This window comes from Vicia villosa, linkage group LG3, assembly GCF_029867415.1.
Source record: "Vicia villosa cultivar HV-30 ecotype Madison, WI linkage group LG3, Vvil1.0, whole genome shotgun sequence".
In the NCBI taxonomy this organism is placed as follows: domain Eukaryota; kingdom Viridiplantae; phylum Streptophyta; class Magnoliopsida; order Fabales; family Fabaceae; genus Vicia; species Vicia villosa.
In genome coordinates, this window is record NC_081182.1 from 16,285,593 (window position 1) to 16,303,466 (window position 17,874).

The following is a 17,874-nucleotide window of genomic DNA, read 5'->3' on the forward strand; positions in this document are numbered from 1 at the left end:
CAGGTCAAGAAGACTTAATTTGGATCAAAAGAATCAAATCTCCACCAGAATTAAAGTTTATAAATTTAGATGATTGAGACAATATTTGTTTTCAAGATTCAAAAAGATTTCTCTGCAGATTTGTTGCAACTATCAGCTTGTGGATCAAGTAAAGTGTTTCGAAATCCATGGACAGCTGAAGACTATTTAAAGAGATCCCTAGACCTAATTTAATCATCTATCACTCAATTGTAAAATTAGGGGAAAGTTAGAAGTCTTAGGTATTTGGAGTCTTTTGTGATTCGAGTCACCCACATATCTTTTGATATTATGTGATAGACTATTTGTTACTTGACTTTTTGTCAAGTTGTTTGTTCTCACTCTTAAAGCTTTAAAGCATTAAGTTAAGAGTTGGTCTTAGTCGAAACTTTTAAGCAAGACTAAGTCTTTTGTATTTGAAGTGTAATCTTCTAAGTTGGGTTGTTTTTTATACAGTCATTAGGATTGAGGGTGTTAGATATCACTAAGGTGATTTAGGAAGTGAGATGATGATTTCTCAAGTTTAGATGTCAATTTCTAGGTAGAAGTTGCACTGGGTAATGATTAAGTGAGAAGTTGTAAATTGAGACTATTTAGGCTTTGAACTAATACTACTAATAGTAGATTTCCTTCCTGGCTTGCTAGCCTCTAGATTTGGTGTTGTTGCACTGAATTGGGTTATCATTTCTATGTGTTATTTATCATTATGCAATTTTGATTAAGTATCAAGTTCAGTCTGATATGTTTGGTCTGTTTTCAGATGTCGTAACATCTATCTTGACATCATATGAGACATTTGTGCTAGCATGTGTTATGCCTATACACCATATGCCTCGTATATTCACCAAATAATAACAGAAACATATTAAATCACTCAAGAAAATAAAAATACATCTAAATTTAATTATTTAATTCAATTGAATTCAAAGTGTTATAGGTAACTCCTTCATTTCTACATCATTTATAATGACTAGAATATAATACGATGGCCATTAAAAATTAGAGTTATCTAATCTTTTTAGTTTGAATTGTTCTAATAATTAGATCATTAGTTTAAATTTGATCAATTAACTATCTGATCTTACTTATTAGATTTCACTTGTTTACTGAGTGTGTAAGATTTAATACTCGATGTGATATAAAGTGTTGTGACATATCGTAACCTTCATTAGTGTAAGAAGAATATTTTACACTCGTTTTTTAGATATATTTTTCTTTTTTTTATATGGTGTAAATTCATCGGGTGAGATTGTAGCAACCTGCCTAAAAACTAGAGCCGCCACCCACTTTATTTGTGCAAGTGAGAAACCCTTAAAAAAAAAAAAAGAGATTTGGGTAAGTAGGTAATTTAGGCAAAGGGAAGGTGTTAGGCACCCTTTGCCTCCCTTGTACTCAAGGGGATCCATTTAGCCTTTAGGTTTTTTATAAAAAAAAAAAGGTTTTTAACAATTGTTTACTAATAAATTAAAAATAAATGCATTTGTCCAAAAGGATAAAACCTCAAAGGTTTTAATAGAGTCATCGAGACAACGATGACTACAGGCCAAAGACCATGTATGGCAAAAAGGGCAAAACCTCAAAGGTTTTGATAAGGTCATTGTCAGATCGAGACAACAATGACCATGGCTAAACCAAATATAGCAAAAATAAAAAAGTGACCTCAAAGTATCATCATCGGTTTGCAATAATTTTTTTATTATAAAAATAAAAAATACAAAAATATATTAACCTTACAACTACTTACATATTCCCATAAAACTTATAAAATAATATTTCTATTCTTCTTGCAAATGTTTTAATTAATAAAATAAATTTTACATATATTTTTCATATAATATATCTAAAATAATTTTAGCTTTTTTATTTTTTTAAAAACAAAATGTTATAATACTCTTTCATCATATTATTTACAACAAAGAATACTCTTATGACAAACCAATGGTTAGTTTTAACATTTGATATTAAAATTATTTTGCCAAACTTCAATTATAATATAATATAAATATTATTTTCTTATATATCAATAACTTATTCAGAATTCAACTCATTACTATATTTTATTCTCATTATAAAAAGTATTATGAAAGATATAAATTTAAAATTTATTTGAACTAAAAATTTTGACAACACAAGAATCACTTCAACTAAATATATTTAGTTCACAAAATATTTTATAAAATTCACCACTTCTCAAAAAAACAAAATTACATGTTGAGCTCAAAAGTTTTAATCCTATGCAATGTATCACGAATTGTATTAGATAGTTTCAATTACGGAGTCGTCGTTTTGTTGTGTAGTTTTAAACAGTGTGAAGTGTTGTAATAACGTTTTGTAGTCTTTCAAGTATGTCTTGTGCTTGAAAGAATTTTTGGTTGTTGGTAATATATCTTTTAGCTTCTTCAAAAAAAAAAACACTAGAATAATAAAAATTTATAATTTAATAGTTATATATCATTTAAACAAAACAATTTTATTTTTTTGAGAGACAATTTAATTATACACTAATAAAGTCATATTTAAAAAATCACTTTAATTATTTCATTTACTTTATATGAACATAGATTAAACTTAATTACGCAATGCGCGAGTCATATTCTAGTTATTTTGAATTTATAAGAGATTATTAGAAAACACTCGTAATAATAATATTATCATTTTTCAACAATGGAATCGAAACTAGCTTAATCATATGAGGTCGGCTACCTTTACATTCAATTTGGCTACACCGTATATACTTCATAACAAATTTTTAAACCATTTACATGTTAGCACAAAACCCAAGATGAAAAGAAAATTATTAAAAAACAAATGTACATCAAATAGTATATACATATGGTGTTGGTGTTACATTTTGGTGTAGCTCTAGCATTTCTGTAACCATATAGTTGAAATAGATGTATGACTCATTCATTTATACATGAGAGTAAGTGTTCTTGGCTTTTTAACATGATTACGAAATCTTATAACCTTTGTCAGCAAAAATGTACAAACCAATCACATTGTCAATAAACAAAATAAGCAAAGATGTGTCCCTTTCACATTGTCGATGACAAAAGCTTGTTAGAGAAAAGTTTTGTTCATATGTAGTTTTTTTTTAATATTTAAATACCTATGTGTGATTTTGCTAGCGAGAGAAAAAAAAAGGAAAATAGTAATAAAACAAATGTTTTATTTGGTACAAAACTAATGTTTTGTTTGCATGAAGGATCCAACAATAAACTTGGCAACAATGACGCTGGAACGTAGTAAATGGCAACTGAAATCCATACAGTTGAAATGTGATGCCGTTGTTGTTGGAACATTATGTATATATTTTAATATAAGGAGATGAATTGAAAAAATTCATTAACTCAAGTCTCACATTGTATGTTAGTTGGAAAAATTCCTTAGTCCCACATCGCTTAGATTATAAATCTTGACTAGTTTACTTCATTATATAAGTAAGTCACTTGTTTCATTTCAAAATACACCAAAAACTTATTTTGAGTTTTTCCTTCCTCATTCTCATAACTCTGCGTCTTTCGAATTGTCGAAGCGCCGACTTCTCCCCCTTTCTTTCTACTCGTTGAATTTTCCGAGTACTTTCTTGAATTCTCCTTAAAGAATAATGTTAATTTCTACTTGTTTGAGTTGAGAAATTATCAAGTATAATTTTTGCTTGGATTCTCTTTAGAGAATTATTTCTCTTGGTTTGAGAAATTACTACGACTGGTCGTTATACCAAATACTAAGATGGTATGTATACCATATTTGAATGGTTAGAGAAACTATAGCTAGAGTACCAACCACATATTCGGTCTTGTACAATGGGGTTTCTCAAATATAGTGGTAGTATGTGAGATCCACTTCAAATGTTCTACAGAGTCCAATGATTAATTACCATAAGGTTAAAGGAGGTATCGAAATTGAATGCAAAATGACTCAAATCCTATATGATATGATTTTTGGTATGTTTATATCTTGTTTGGTCAAAGTATATCAAATAAGTTGGTCGAACTGCAAGATTACTGAAGAGGTCTTGAGTTTATGGGTGACATTAAATAGTATAAAAGTTAATCATATTCGAGCTTCCGCGATGATCCTATCATAGGTTTCAAATCTAATGCCGATATTGGTCATAATCCTATCATAGTCCCAGTTATTTCTCACAACTTCCTTAAGGAAGGAGCCTACCTCATCGGGATTTTCCACGAAATTATCTTCTAAGTATTCATGTATGGTTTTCATATCGCATGGGACATATCGACCTCTTACCTATAATACCTTTGATCACGCCATCGTCATTTAAGGGTTTATTATTTGCATATAACTCTCTTATAATATCAAGATTGATTTCGTCTAGAGGGTCTGCCAGCACATTTCACCCTTTGTCGTCGAGTTCTTACACATAGTTAGAAAAGTCACACGAGTCTTCTAACTGTATTTTTCTTTCCACAATCAATTGTATATGGCTAAATTGGTTGTGGATTTCTTCCTAGTCAAGGCTCTTAAACCTAGGGGTGTCAATTTGCATCTGTTAATGGTGGGGATTATCTGTTTGGAGCATCAAAGTTGGAGATCTTTTTCCTTGCGGGGACGGGATTGGAGGAAAAAGCTCCCCCGATGATACTTTGGGGCGGGGATTGGGAATGTATCCTCCTCCCCGTGGATTCCCCGACTCCGACTATACTATTTAACTTTTATATTTTATATATTATATAATATATAATTATAAAGTTTACATAAAAAATATTAATGTATTAGTAAATGAAGAGTCATTAGTGGAACATTTTATTTTTATGTTTTATTGTATAATGTACCGTTTCACTACCCAGTACCTAATTATAGAAAGTACACTCAATACATCGAATATACACACTGTCTCCTACTTTTCTTTTCTCAATTATCTTTGTCTCCTTCATTCATCATCTCCTCCATTCTCTTCATCATCACAACAACCACTATCTTTTGTTCATTATACTTATGGTAATTACTCTTCAAATATATGGTAATAACAAAATACTAGTGTCATAGTTTTGATCAAAAATTATAGAAATTTTCTTAAGATTCGATCTCCGTGGATATCCGTGGGAATCTGTGGGGTTGGGGATGAATGGAAATATTCTCCCGTAGCAAGATTGGGGATGGAGATAATTTTTTTAAAATGAGAATAATTAAATATAATTTTTTTAAATTTCAAAAGATAATGACAAAAGTAATGTAAATCTCGACATATAAATCAAATTTTTAGTTCCTTTTTTTTCGAGGAACTTTTTATAACGTCCTAAACATGTCTGTAAAATAATCATTCAAAAATCCACATTGGTTTAACAATAGGGATTAAAACTACGTGCATAATAATTGTGTGGGGATTAAAACATGTCATTTTTTTAATAGGGACCAAAAACAAATTTTGGTAATTTTATAGGGACCAAAATCTTATTTAACCTAACATATTATAACCTTCCAAACACACTTGCATGGTATGTTTCTTAGTACATCAATGATTCTAGGACTAAGAACATGAGAACAAGGTTGTCAAACTCGCGAGTCTACTCAAACTCGTAAAGGATTCATAGACTCGACTCGCAAACTCGTACGAGTCTATGGAAAATTAAAAATGACTTTCGAAAACCTGTAAGTGACACATATATGACACACACTCCTAAATTTTTACACATGTAAATACCTCATATATGACACAAATATATATAATAGAACACCAATTAACATTAAAATTTAAATTTCATACTCTATAACAAATTTCTTAGCAAAAAACTCAAAAATAAAACAAATAAAATAGAAGAGTATGTAGTTAAAGACTTAAAGTACTAATACCTTCTTAATTGGCTACTACTAAAAGCAAAAAAAAAACATAAAACGTATATCCTAATGGTTTCAATCATCGAAAGTTCCTGTGAAATTATCACCGCCAGTATCATCACCATCTTCTTCATTGGTATCTTGGGTATCGTCATCAAACTCTACCCTATATGAATAAACTTCTTCATCATTAACCATTGTTGGACTACTTCGAGTTTCACTTCCACCTAACTCAGCATTGTCACCCCACCACTACATAACATTAGTAACAATAACATCAACTTACATAACATTGTAAACAATGACATCATCTTGCTCAATAATAACTGCAGTTTGCACATTTTCTTCATCGAGATCTTCAATTATCCATTCATCATCTAAAATAATATCTTAAAATGAAAGAACAACACTATTTACTTTACATTTTTTACTTTTCAACTTCAAATCGCATATGACATAAACCAAATTATTTATCTTTTTTAGGCAACATATTTCTTCTCTTTGAATGAACTTGCATAATGCCATTTGACCTTTTTCTGGTTTACCCCCCTGTAATTTTTTTTTTTGCAAATGCCCCCTTGCCATTACAAGATTCTATCATTTTGGACCTTTGCCGGATCCGGCACATGCCAAGTGCCTATGTATCCAGCTGAGTGGCATTTTTTTTTATTTTCCATTTATTTTAAATGCTACATAAGTTTAATTACATGTCACATCAGTATCTGAGAGTTATAAGTTTTACGCAAAAGTGGTTCATTTTGGTCTTTCCAATTTGACCTAGATGATAATCACCATTGGAGTTGGTCAAGCTTGCTAAGTGGTTCATTTACGCAAAACTGAAGCATTTCGTGCCCAGTAGAAGATAGCATCTGAAGTGACGGTCATCCCTAGTCTCGAAATGGATTCGCGTCCGAAAGGTATGCGGATTTTTTCCCCTTTATCCTTTCGTATTTCGTTCTTTAGGTTTAGGGATTTGCGTCTAATGTTAGATTGCTCGTTACAGATTCTGGGTAAATTCACTGTTGTTATTCATCATGGTGGGGAGTTTGTTAAGGAGAATACTGTGTCTTACAAGGGTGAGGTTGAGTCAAGTGTGTTGAATCAAGATATAGAACATTGGGGTATAGAAGAAGTGACGGAAATGGTAATCGAATGGGGATACATTAGAGATTAATTTAGGGTTTGGTCCAAACTTGAAGGTATAGATGAACATGTTGTTGAACTTAAGAGTGATGATGGAGCATTGGATGTTGCTACATTTGCTGTAGGTAACAACACTGAAGCACACATATTTGTGGAACATAATGTGAGGGACATAGTGATGCTGAGTGTGTTGAGATGGGTCTGGGTAGGGATTCTAGTGATGCTGAAAGTGATGATGAAGCAACACATGTTAGGTTTGATGACTTAGAAGATGAGAGAACAACTGCAGTGGATGATGGTTTTAAATGTGTTGAAGTAGAAAAGCCCAATATTTGCTCATCTCGAATTAAAGTTGGTGGGAAGTCCTACAGGTATAAGAGGTTTGCCTAAAAGAAGATGACACCAACAAAAAAGCAGAAGATTATAGTTGGAGCACCTGGATTAATAGCCAAGGAAATTAAGAAAAAGGAAACTGAAAAGATGGAAGAAGACATATATGAAAGTGAATACTTGGGTAGCTCTGATCCAGATGCATCTGAAGATGAAAAAATGCCAAAGTATGAGAAGTTTATGAAGGAGCAGCTTGTGAGGGATTATGAGTTTAAATTGGGAATGGAACTTAATTCATTGGTTGATTTCAAAGATGCCATAATTGAATGGTCAGTTTTGAATGGTAGGGAAATTACCTTTGTGAAAAATGAAAGGGATCGGGTAAGGGTAGAATGTAAGGGCAAATGTGGATTTTTGGCTCTATGTTTCAAAGTGGGTTCCAGCAAGACATATCAAATTAAAACATGGGTGGGGATCCACAGTTGTGCTAGGGTTTTAAACAATAGGTGTGCTAAGTCCAAGTGGGTAGCAAAGACTGTTGTAAACAAGCTGCAGACAAGTGATAAAGTGAAGACAACTGATATCATTCAAGACATGAGGAAGACATATTCAATAGGGATTACACCAAGTAGGTCATGGAAGGCAAAGGAGATTGCAAAAGAAATTGTTGAGGGGGATGCTGTTAGACAATATGCAATGGTTTGGAGGTATGCTGTAGAATTAAAAAGAGCATGTGCAGGAAACATAGTGAAGATCAATGTAGAAAGACCCATTCCATCTATTCAGCCAAGATTTGGGGCTTTCTATTTCTGTTTGGATGGCTGTAAAAGGGGTTTCATTCAAGGTTGCATACCATTTATTGGTGTGAATGGATGTCACTTGAAAACTAATTTTGGGGGTCAGCTATTGATAGCAGTGGGTAGGGATCCAAATGACTAGTATTTTCCACTGGCATTTGGGGTTGTTGAGACTGAGACCAAAGAAAGTTGGAGGTGGTTTTTACAACTGTTGCTGGATGACATTGGTTCAGATAGAAGATATGTCTTCATCTCAGACCAACAAAAGGTATTTCTAAATCTATATGTATACTTGTTTTAGAATGAATTTGTTAAATCTATTTGTATATTTGATTTGTGAAATCTGAATATATCCAGGGTTTGGTAAGTGTTTTTGAAGAAACGTTTGAGAGAATTGAACACAGGTTATGTCTTAGACATCTGTATGCAAATTTCAAGAAGAAATTTGGTGGAGGTACTTTGATTAGAGACCTAATGATGGGGGCAACTAAGGCAACCTATTATCAGGCTTGGGAAGAGAAGATGGCTGAGCTAAAGAAAGTTGATCCAAAAGCTTATGAATGGCTGATGAAGGTGCCTACAAAGACATGGTGTAAGCATGCCTTTAACATTTACCCTAAACGCGATGTGTTAATGAATAACATTTCTGAATCCTTTAATGCCACAATACTATGTGCTAGAGATAAGCCAATTTTAACTATGTGTGAATGGATTAGGAGTTATCTCATGAATATGATTGCATCTACTGTTACTAAGCTAGAAAAGTGGGCACATAGGATTATGCCTATTCCTAGGAAGAGATTAGATAAAGAGGTATTTATGAGTGGACAGTGGAATCCAAATTGGTGTATGAATGACCAATGGGAGGTCAGGCATGCCTACAATGGTCAACAATTTGTTTTTGATGTGGGAAAATAAACATGTTCTTGTAGGTTTTGGGATTTAGTAGGTATTCCTTGCAGTCATGCTTGTGCAGCATTGGTCTATAGGCAATTTAAACCTGAAGACTATGTGGATAATTGGTATTCTAGGGAGAAACATGGAGAGGCAAATAGTGTTGCAATTAGCCAATTAATGGGATGGATATGTGGCCACCAGTTGAAGCAGATGACTTACTTCCTCCATTGTATAAGAAAGGACCTGGTAGGCCTAAGAAGCTTCGATTCAGGGAGCTTGGTGAAGGAGGTACAAGAATGAGGAGGGTTGGAGTAACATATAGGTGAACAAAGTGTGACAAAATTGGTAATAACTCAAGAAAGTGTAAGGCTACAAGTCAAAATCCGGCTGTCTTGAAAAGAAAGGTACCATTCCATTCCATTTGAATTTTTGGTTGTAATGTTTTAGAAATAATCTTGTTATTAACTTGTTTTCATTTTCAGAGGAAGGCTCCTAGGAAGAAACCTGCAATCAACAATGATGCTGAGGTTGCAGACCCTGTTGATGAAGAAGTTGCAGACCCTGTTGCAGAACCTGCAATCAACGATGATGCTGATCAAATGGAGGAAGAAGGACCTGTGATCGAGAAAGATGAGATGCCAAATGAAGCCCAAGGTCCACAAATAATCACTACTGCTGCCCCAAAGGTGGTGAAGAAGCTCAAGATCAAGAAAAAATTGATTCTTGCTGGACAGAAGAGATCAAGTAGCAGGCTAAGGGTGCTGAAAAATTTGACTCAACAGGGACCTGGAAGTAGTGATAACCCTCTTGTCATTCAAGAGGATGAACAGGGTACATTAACTCAGGAGCATATTGAAGTTGGCTCAGACCCAAAGCTAGGGACTTGTCTAAGGGCTATGAAGTCTTCGAGTGATATCTCTAAAAAATAGGAACTCTGTTTGACTTGTATTGGCTATGTTAAGTTTATGTTTGTTGCAACTATAACAGATGAACAATACTATGTGCTTTTTTGATTATGTATTTGGTTGTGTTTTGAATATGTAACAATTATGACATATGCACTTATGGTGCTTTTTTTATTATGAAGTTATGATTATGAATTTGAAATGCTATAAGATATGGTTGACCTAACCTGTGTAAATTATACATGCTTAGAAACACCATTACATTTATTAAACTGATATGGTTTAGAAACACCATTACATTGCACCATTCAACTGAAATGATACATGTTAAAGAAACAAAAGTACACAACAGTTGCAAACAAAATCGTTACAGCAAAATCCATTCTATTACACCGAGGCCATTACACCATTACATTGCAAAAAAAAAAAGGACACAACAGTTAACACATCTTGTATACAACAAACAACAACGTCCAAGAGGCTACCAAGGCCACCATCAACCTGAAGTTTTTTTCCTTTCTTCATTCAGCAACTTCTTCAACTTTTCAACCTTTTTTGAAGATGCCTCTAGGCCAAATTCTTTGGAAAACTCCTTTCCAAACTCTTTCCCAAACTGTAATCCAAAAGCTTTCATTTGATCAAGTGCGAATTCACTGTTATTGATAACCAACTCTCCACTTCTGAAAACTTCTTTCTTCCCACCTCTCATAATGTGTTCCACGACTTCATCATCCCAAAGAAACAAATCGCATGCTGCATCACTCTACAGAGCCAAATACACATTTCACATGGATCAGAATTGGTACTATAGTCTATTTAGAACGAAGAAACAGAACAGAAATCACCTTTCCACGATTCTTGCATATCCAAAACTTCCTCCGAGGTTTTTCGTGTGTGTTTGAGACAAACATCTTTATTGATTCGTTGCATCCACATCTGGGTATTGATCTACTGGTTGAATTGCCAACTGACGAGCTCCTTGTAGATTCCATTTTCGTGCCCTAATTTTCACTGCTTGGTTGAAGAAGACGAAGTGCTAGGTTGAAGATGATTAAAACTTATAACTCTCAGATACTGATGTGGCATGTAATTAAACTTATGTGGCATTTAAAAGAAATGGAAAATAAAAAAAAATGCCACTCAGTTGGACACATAGGCACTTGGCATGTGCCAGATCTGGCGAAGGTCTAAAATGATAGAATCTTGAAATGGCAAGGGGGCATTTGCAAAAAAATTTTTTACAGGGGGGTAAACCAGAAAGAGGTCAAATGACAGGGGGCAAAAATGGTATTAACCCTAAATATTAATTCAACTCAATGTTTCTAAAATACTAAAAATGAAGTCTATAAAGAAACAAATAATAATTCAGTACCATTTCAAAGGAACTCCATTTCTGTTCATAATCAGAGGAACTACAAGTTAAGCTTTGGTCAAGAATTGAAAACCTCTTTAATTTTGGAGTCATATCTCCATACAAATCTCGTACTAGAGACTAGAAAAGAGAGATATTTTCTAGTTCTTGTACGAGCAAAATAAAATAAGGGATTTTAAAAAAATAAAAATAAAATCTTTTGGGGAATTTGGACCTTTATTGGTTTAAAAAAACAAAATTAAATAAAAAAACTTATAGACTCGTAAACTCATGATAGACTCGCGAGTCTATACGAGTTTGTGCGAGTTTATCTGAGTCTATTAAAAAATGATTCTATGTGTGAGTCTACTCGTTTATGCTTTATAGACTCGTAAACTTATACGAGTTTACGAGTCTACCCGCGAGTTTGACAATCATGCATGAGAGTGATGGAAACACATATTAGTGTACATGCTTTCATGCAAAAAAGTTGTATTCAACAACATACATGTAGTTGCTTATGGAGTTGAAGATAGAAATTTGTGGGAACCTTGAATTTTTTAGGTGTGTGAGGATTAAGCTCAAGTGTGAAGGATTTAGACCTTCTTCTACATTGCCACTGCTTTTTTGTGAGCTTGGTGCACGCAAATAGTGCAGACAATGTTTATAATGTTTTTATTTTAATTTACGAGTTGAGTATTCAATGATGCACCCACATTCCTACTAAGTGGGCTTCTACCATACTAAGCAGGATATTCCGGACTTGTGATGTTGCGAAAAACCCGTTAAATGGGTCTTGACCCATGCCAAAGTGGGATTAGCAAGATACTTTTTGGTTTTTTGTCGTATGCATAGTTTCCAACACTATTTACTTAAATAATTGCTAAAGAAGTCTATCCTAAAAATAAAAAAGTTTAAAAAATGGATTGAGTTGCCTCCCAAGAAGAGCTTTATTTAACGTCCTTTGGTTGACTATTTTAATGCTATGTTATATCGATCATATGAAAACATACCTTGTGGTCTTTTCTCCTTACCTTCACTTGACCTTTTTCAATGTCCACAAGCATCCTTGCGATTTTTATGAAGGTTCTTCCTAAGATAAGAGGTATCTTTGGATCTTCCTCGATGTCCAACACCATTAAACCTACAAGAAATGATAAATTTTCAATTATAATAATAACAATAACATCTTTGATTATTCATATTTGTTTCATGAATGTTTTATTGTCCATTAGTAATGTTGTCATGGTTGACTCTATCTGGAGTTCACTGATCTTATGTACTATTGTCTATAGTATAAAGTTTATATTGACACCCAAGTCTATGAGTGCTTTTCCAAATTTTTATCACCAATAGAAATAGTACAACATTGTCGAGATCTGTTTCCTTCTATGATGATGTTTATTGGATTTCATCGATGCATTTCATGTGCTTTGTATCCTTTGGGTCTTCTGCTTCTTGACTTTTGACAGCAACAACTTTTTCATCTTTTTCAACAACAGCTGAATGACAATGATCTTTTGATTTTTCTACGTGTTGGCATTAAAAGCATACCTTTAATTATTAGCCAACTGGTTTGTTAGTTGACCAATTTAAGTTTAAGGTTTTTGATGATTGTGTTAGTATTCTTCTAGGTGGCAATTAATATTTATATAAACTGGTTAAATATGTCATCCATCTTTGTTGAGTTTTCTTGTGGAGGTGCTTGTGTATAATGCTGATATGGTTGCCTAATTGAAGGGCCTGACTATGGTCTCCAGTCTTGATTAAAATTGTTCCTCTAGAAGTCGTAATTTTGATATTACCCTATCCTTTTTGGATTCCGACATAGTTGACATCATCAATTGGGGGACAAAATCTAGTAGTGTGATTGCCACAACATAGCTAACAAAATCTAGTAGGGTGATTGTCGCAACATCGCCAGTTGTGGGAATTTTGACAGCTGCTTTGTCAACTCATCTGTTGTTTGTTTCAACAACCTATTTTTGTGCTAGCATTGCATCATTGGTGTTTAACTCCATGGTGTCAACTTTTCATTGGTTAGGTTTTATGTTGTATTGACTTTAATGGCCATTGAGCGCCATTGGTTTAATTATTGTAATTGCATCCTTTGCGTTTTTTTCTATTAGAGAACCCCCAGTAGTAGCAGCTAACAACAAATTTGGTTGTTGTTGTAATCCATGTCTAAAGATACATATTTGGGTGAGATCATGAGAAGTGTATTTTATACATCTTATCATCATGGATTTGTATCTCTCATACACTTCTCATAGAGTTTCAGTTGTGCCTTGGAAGAATACAATGATTTTTGTTTTAGCTTCCATGAACTTATTATGAAGAAAGAACCCTTATAAGAACTTTTCCTCTAGTAGTATTCTAGTTGGTCATCACTTTTGTTGGTTGATCAAGGTACCATTCCTTTGCTTTGTCAATCAATAAATATGGAAACATCCTCATGGATACTGCCTCTTCTTCAGCTTCCGGAGCTCCGACTGCACTGAACAACTCGTAAAATTTTGTGAGATATGTATATGAGTTTTTGTGATTTAATCTTGGACCAGGGCTAGCATAAAGAATATGCAATAATCATGTTTTCATCCTAGCTTGACGGGTATTATTTTGAGATATAGCTATATAAGCTAGTCGTCTTGGACTATTATGGAACGACATGCCACCACCATTGTTGTTGTTTCCATTATTGTCACTATTGTTGTTTTTGTTGGCTTTTTCCTCGTTGTTGTTGATCTTACTAATGTCTGACATGGTTTCTGATTTTGAGATAAAAGACTCTTCTAAATATTGTTGCTTGGGTATCAACTTTGCCTTTCTAGTATTGTTTTTGTTTCTGCATGTGGTTCGTTATATTTCAAGATGCAATAGAAGTTGTACTACACAAACCTTTTCTCGCATAAACAATTATCAAACGACTAGCAAATACTTGTAAGTAGGTTAGTAACTATAAATAATCTGTGCACATATATGAACAAAGATAAACATAACACTTAAAATGATAAAAACTAAGGTTAAATATACGTTACCCTCTTGCAATATAGGTGAAATTCAGTTTACCACCTTTAAAAAAAAATTGTATTCCCCCTTGAAATGTGAAAATTCTATGTCTTTTTTCCCCTAAGGGCACAAATTACCCCATGTATTTTATATTTATTTACCCCCTGGTTTTTACACTCTTAGGGGGTACCTCAAAATTACAGAGGGGTAATCCAATTTTTTCTAAAGGGGGGTAAATTGAAACTCGCCTATATTGCAGGGGGTAACATATATTTAACCCTAAAACCTATTGTAATATCTTTAAATACTTACATCAGTCCCCCGACAACAACACCGTCATTTTGCAGTGCAGATATCAAGTGAAACTTTATTGTTTCTACATGAAATGATTGTTTTTTAAAGGTAGATTAATAGTTTCTATAACTCAAAGGATGGTCTATGAGGTGTTTGAATTGTTTCTGAATACAAAAAGTAAAATTACATAAAGTAAAATGAACTTTGATGTTTAACAGTTGAGAAAACTTGTTGGGGTTAGATTTTATTGACCTATTCTTATGTAGCATCCTTGATAATTAATATGAAATTCTAATCACCTATTATTATTAACACTCGAAGCTCTAATCCCAGCTCACGTCCGAGTCAATGACGTGAGATCAGTTGTATTACCTAATAGACGATCTCTCAATCTATTAACCAATATGACAATATTAAGTTTTAATGGTTTATATAAATATAATGAACCTAAACCTATGTCAAGACTTTGGCATACCCAATAGATGAAAATCTTGGATCTATTAATGACTGATACCTTTTGAATATCAAGTCATACCTTGGAAATATGTTTAGGTAGCTAATCCAAAATAAGCATTAAGAACAAAAAAATTCATCATCAGTAAAGCTTAAGAAAAATTATTAGAAATACAAGATCAATATCAAAACATGATTCTTAGGACAACTACCTCTAACCTCAAACAAAAGAAAAAATTAGCTACGCTTACCCATCGTAGCTTTATAGTTAAGCCCTATAAGAAAAATGTTGAAAAACATCTGTAGCTAATTACACCAAGTTAATTACACCAAGTTATAACAAGATTTTTCTTATGATATTCAATATATTTCTAGCTGAACAGTCTAATCCCCTATCTATAGTGGTATAACCTGTAATTCTCGCTAAACCAGCTTCGAACCTTGCTTAGAACACCTAGAAACTTCCTCCTTAAGAAACTCAAGTTCATTTGCAAGTGCTCATGGTCGCTTTAGTCTCACTTAGCGCGACACCAGCTTGCTTAGCGAGCTAACTCTTTCTTCACCAACCTCCTTTTCACTTTGTGTCATCATCAAGAAACTATACTTTATTCCTCCCGGATTCTTATCAAAGTGCAAAATAGAAGCCATAACAATTTTATATGTGCCCCCTGTAAACATCATCATGTTATCTCGTCCTCGATTAATGATATCATTATCAAACTTTGTAATGTTTTTTCGATGGAGATAATAACTCTGCAGGTTAGTGTTTCTCAAAATTGGGAGCCCTTGCTTACCCAATCGAGGGTGTATGGCTTCTTATAGGGTTCAGTGGACAACTTATAATAATCTACTAAATTCTGTGACACCAGATTCTTCATGATGCCATTATCCACAATCAGATCACACATCTTGTTCTTGATAAAATAATGTGTTTTCAACAAATTCTTATGATGTCTTTCATCTTACGATGTTATTAAAATTATATGCAATGCAATGTTTAACCTCTCATCAAATTCTTCCTCTACAAAATCAACTCCTGCATATTCATCATTTTCAATTGTGTGTCGTACTCTTTCCTATTCCTCTCAGCTTTCCTCCGCAATAGCAATGACTCTCCTTATTGGATAAACATTTGATATGTGACCTCTTCCATTACAACAACAAAACATGTCTCCAGTTGGTTTAACATATGGATTATTCTGCCTCAAGATTGGTGCTTTAACCTACTGGACACTGCTAGGGTTTCTCATTCCCTTAGTCTCAAGGTTGGAGTCCCTGTTTGTTGCACTATTTTCCTTGTCGCCTATTGATTCAAAGGTGAGAAATTTTGAAGGAATTTCTTCACCAATTTTGCCTTCAAAGCTACATTTGTTGGCCTCAGTCACAGTTCATATAGTTTGTAAATCCATATTCTCCTACAAAGATCCCTTTAAGCCACTGATGTATCGAGGTGCCTTTTGGCTCTCTGATTCTCCCAATTCATTATGCTTTGAGAAATGCAGAAACTAGGAAGTATATTCAGTCACAATTCTCTTGCCCCGAACACACTCAATATACATCTTATAAATAATTTGTTCATAATCCTTGAGTAAAAATTTCTCCAACATCAATTGTTTCATTCTTCGTAAAGATATGATTTGTCTCTTCCTTTGCCTTTGCCTCTGAACAACAAGTTTATCCCATCAAACATCAACAATACTCTTCAGTCTGATTACCACCATCTTAACTTATTTGTTCTCAAGAACACCCATAACATTGAAAAACTTGTCAACATGGATCTGCCAATTTAGAATCTCCCCACTCCCATCATTCCATAGAATAATGGAATAACAACCTTCACTCAATAATCATGGTTATGTCGATTATCATGATCAACTACCTCTTCCTCATAAGGTTCTTCTTCTTCTTCTGAACTCGAATTTTCAACAATAACAACAAGATGATTATTGACACCCCGCAGAACCCAACCTTTTCTCCTTTCCTATCTCTTTGTTGATTCCCATTGTTGGCGTTGTTCACCTAATTTTCTAAATTCATCATCTTTTCAGTCAAACCAGTTAGGGTGGTGGCAAAAGTCACAGTACTACCCTCAAGGTCTGCTTTGGCCAATGGTTAATCTTCCATGGTTAATAAAGCTACGAAAAGAAATGGTATAAAATCTGCTCTGATGCCACCTGACGTAGTCGAAAACACTATAGATTAGCAAGCGCTAAACCTAAAATAAAATCACATGATTGCAAACCCAAAACATGTAAGATAAGCTCTAGAATCCATTAGAGAAAGAAAATATTGAATTTTATTAATTGAAAAAATGATCTTTGACTCACGCCAAAAGTTTTTAAATACACAAGCAAAGAAATCCTAATGGGCTGTTAACCCAAAGCAGAAATAAAATAGAAAAAAGAAACCCTAATGAACTTTTAATCCAAAACAGAAATAAAATAGAAAATTGCGTAAAATATTAAAATGGTTTTTTTTGGCCTGAAATAAATTCAGATGGCTTAAAAAGTCTTCCTACATCATTAAGTTGCACCAATGTCGATATCTTTTTGTCGTGATTGACACACTTTAGTGTCTCACGGTATTGCAAAAAGAAATTTGTTCACATAATAAATATTTAATATCAAGTTGATAAATCATTAAATTAAATATTTACCTCTTTGTTCCATATGCATGGAGAAATATTGTTCGGACAAAATAAAACAGTGATATGTCTAATGAAGCCCCTGAAATATCTTTCTATGGTGGGAGTGGGAACATGAGCAGGTGTTTACAGGTGACCACGAGACCTTTTATAAGAACAAGAACCATAATAATGAGATAACGGTCTTAACTCATAGTTGAAATCATCGATGTCGAACATTTATCCTTATTC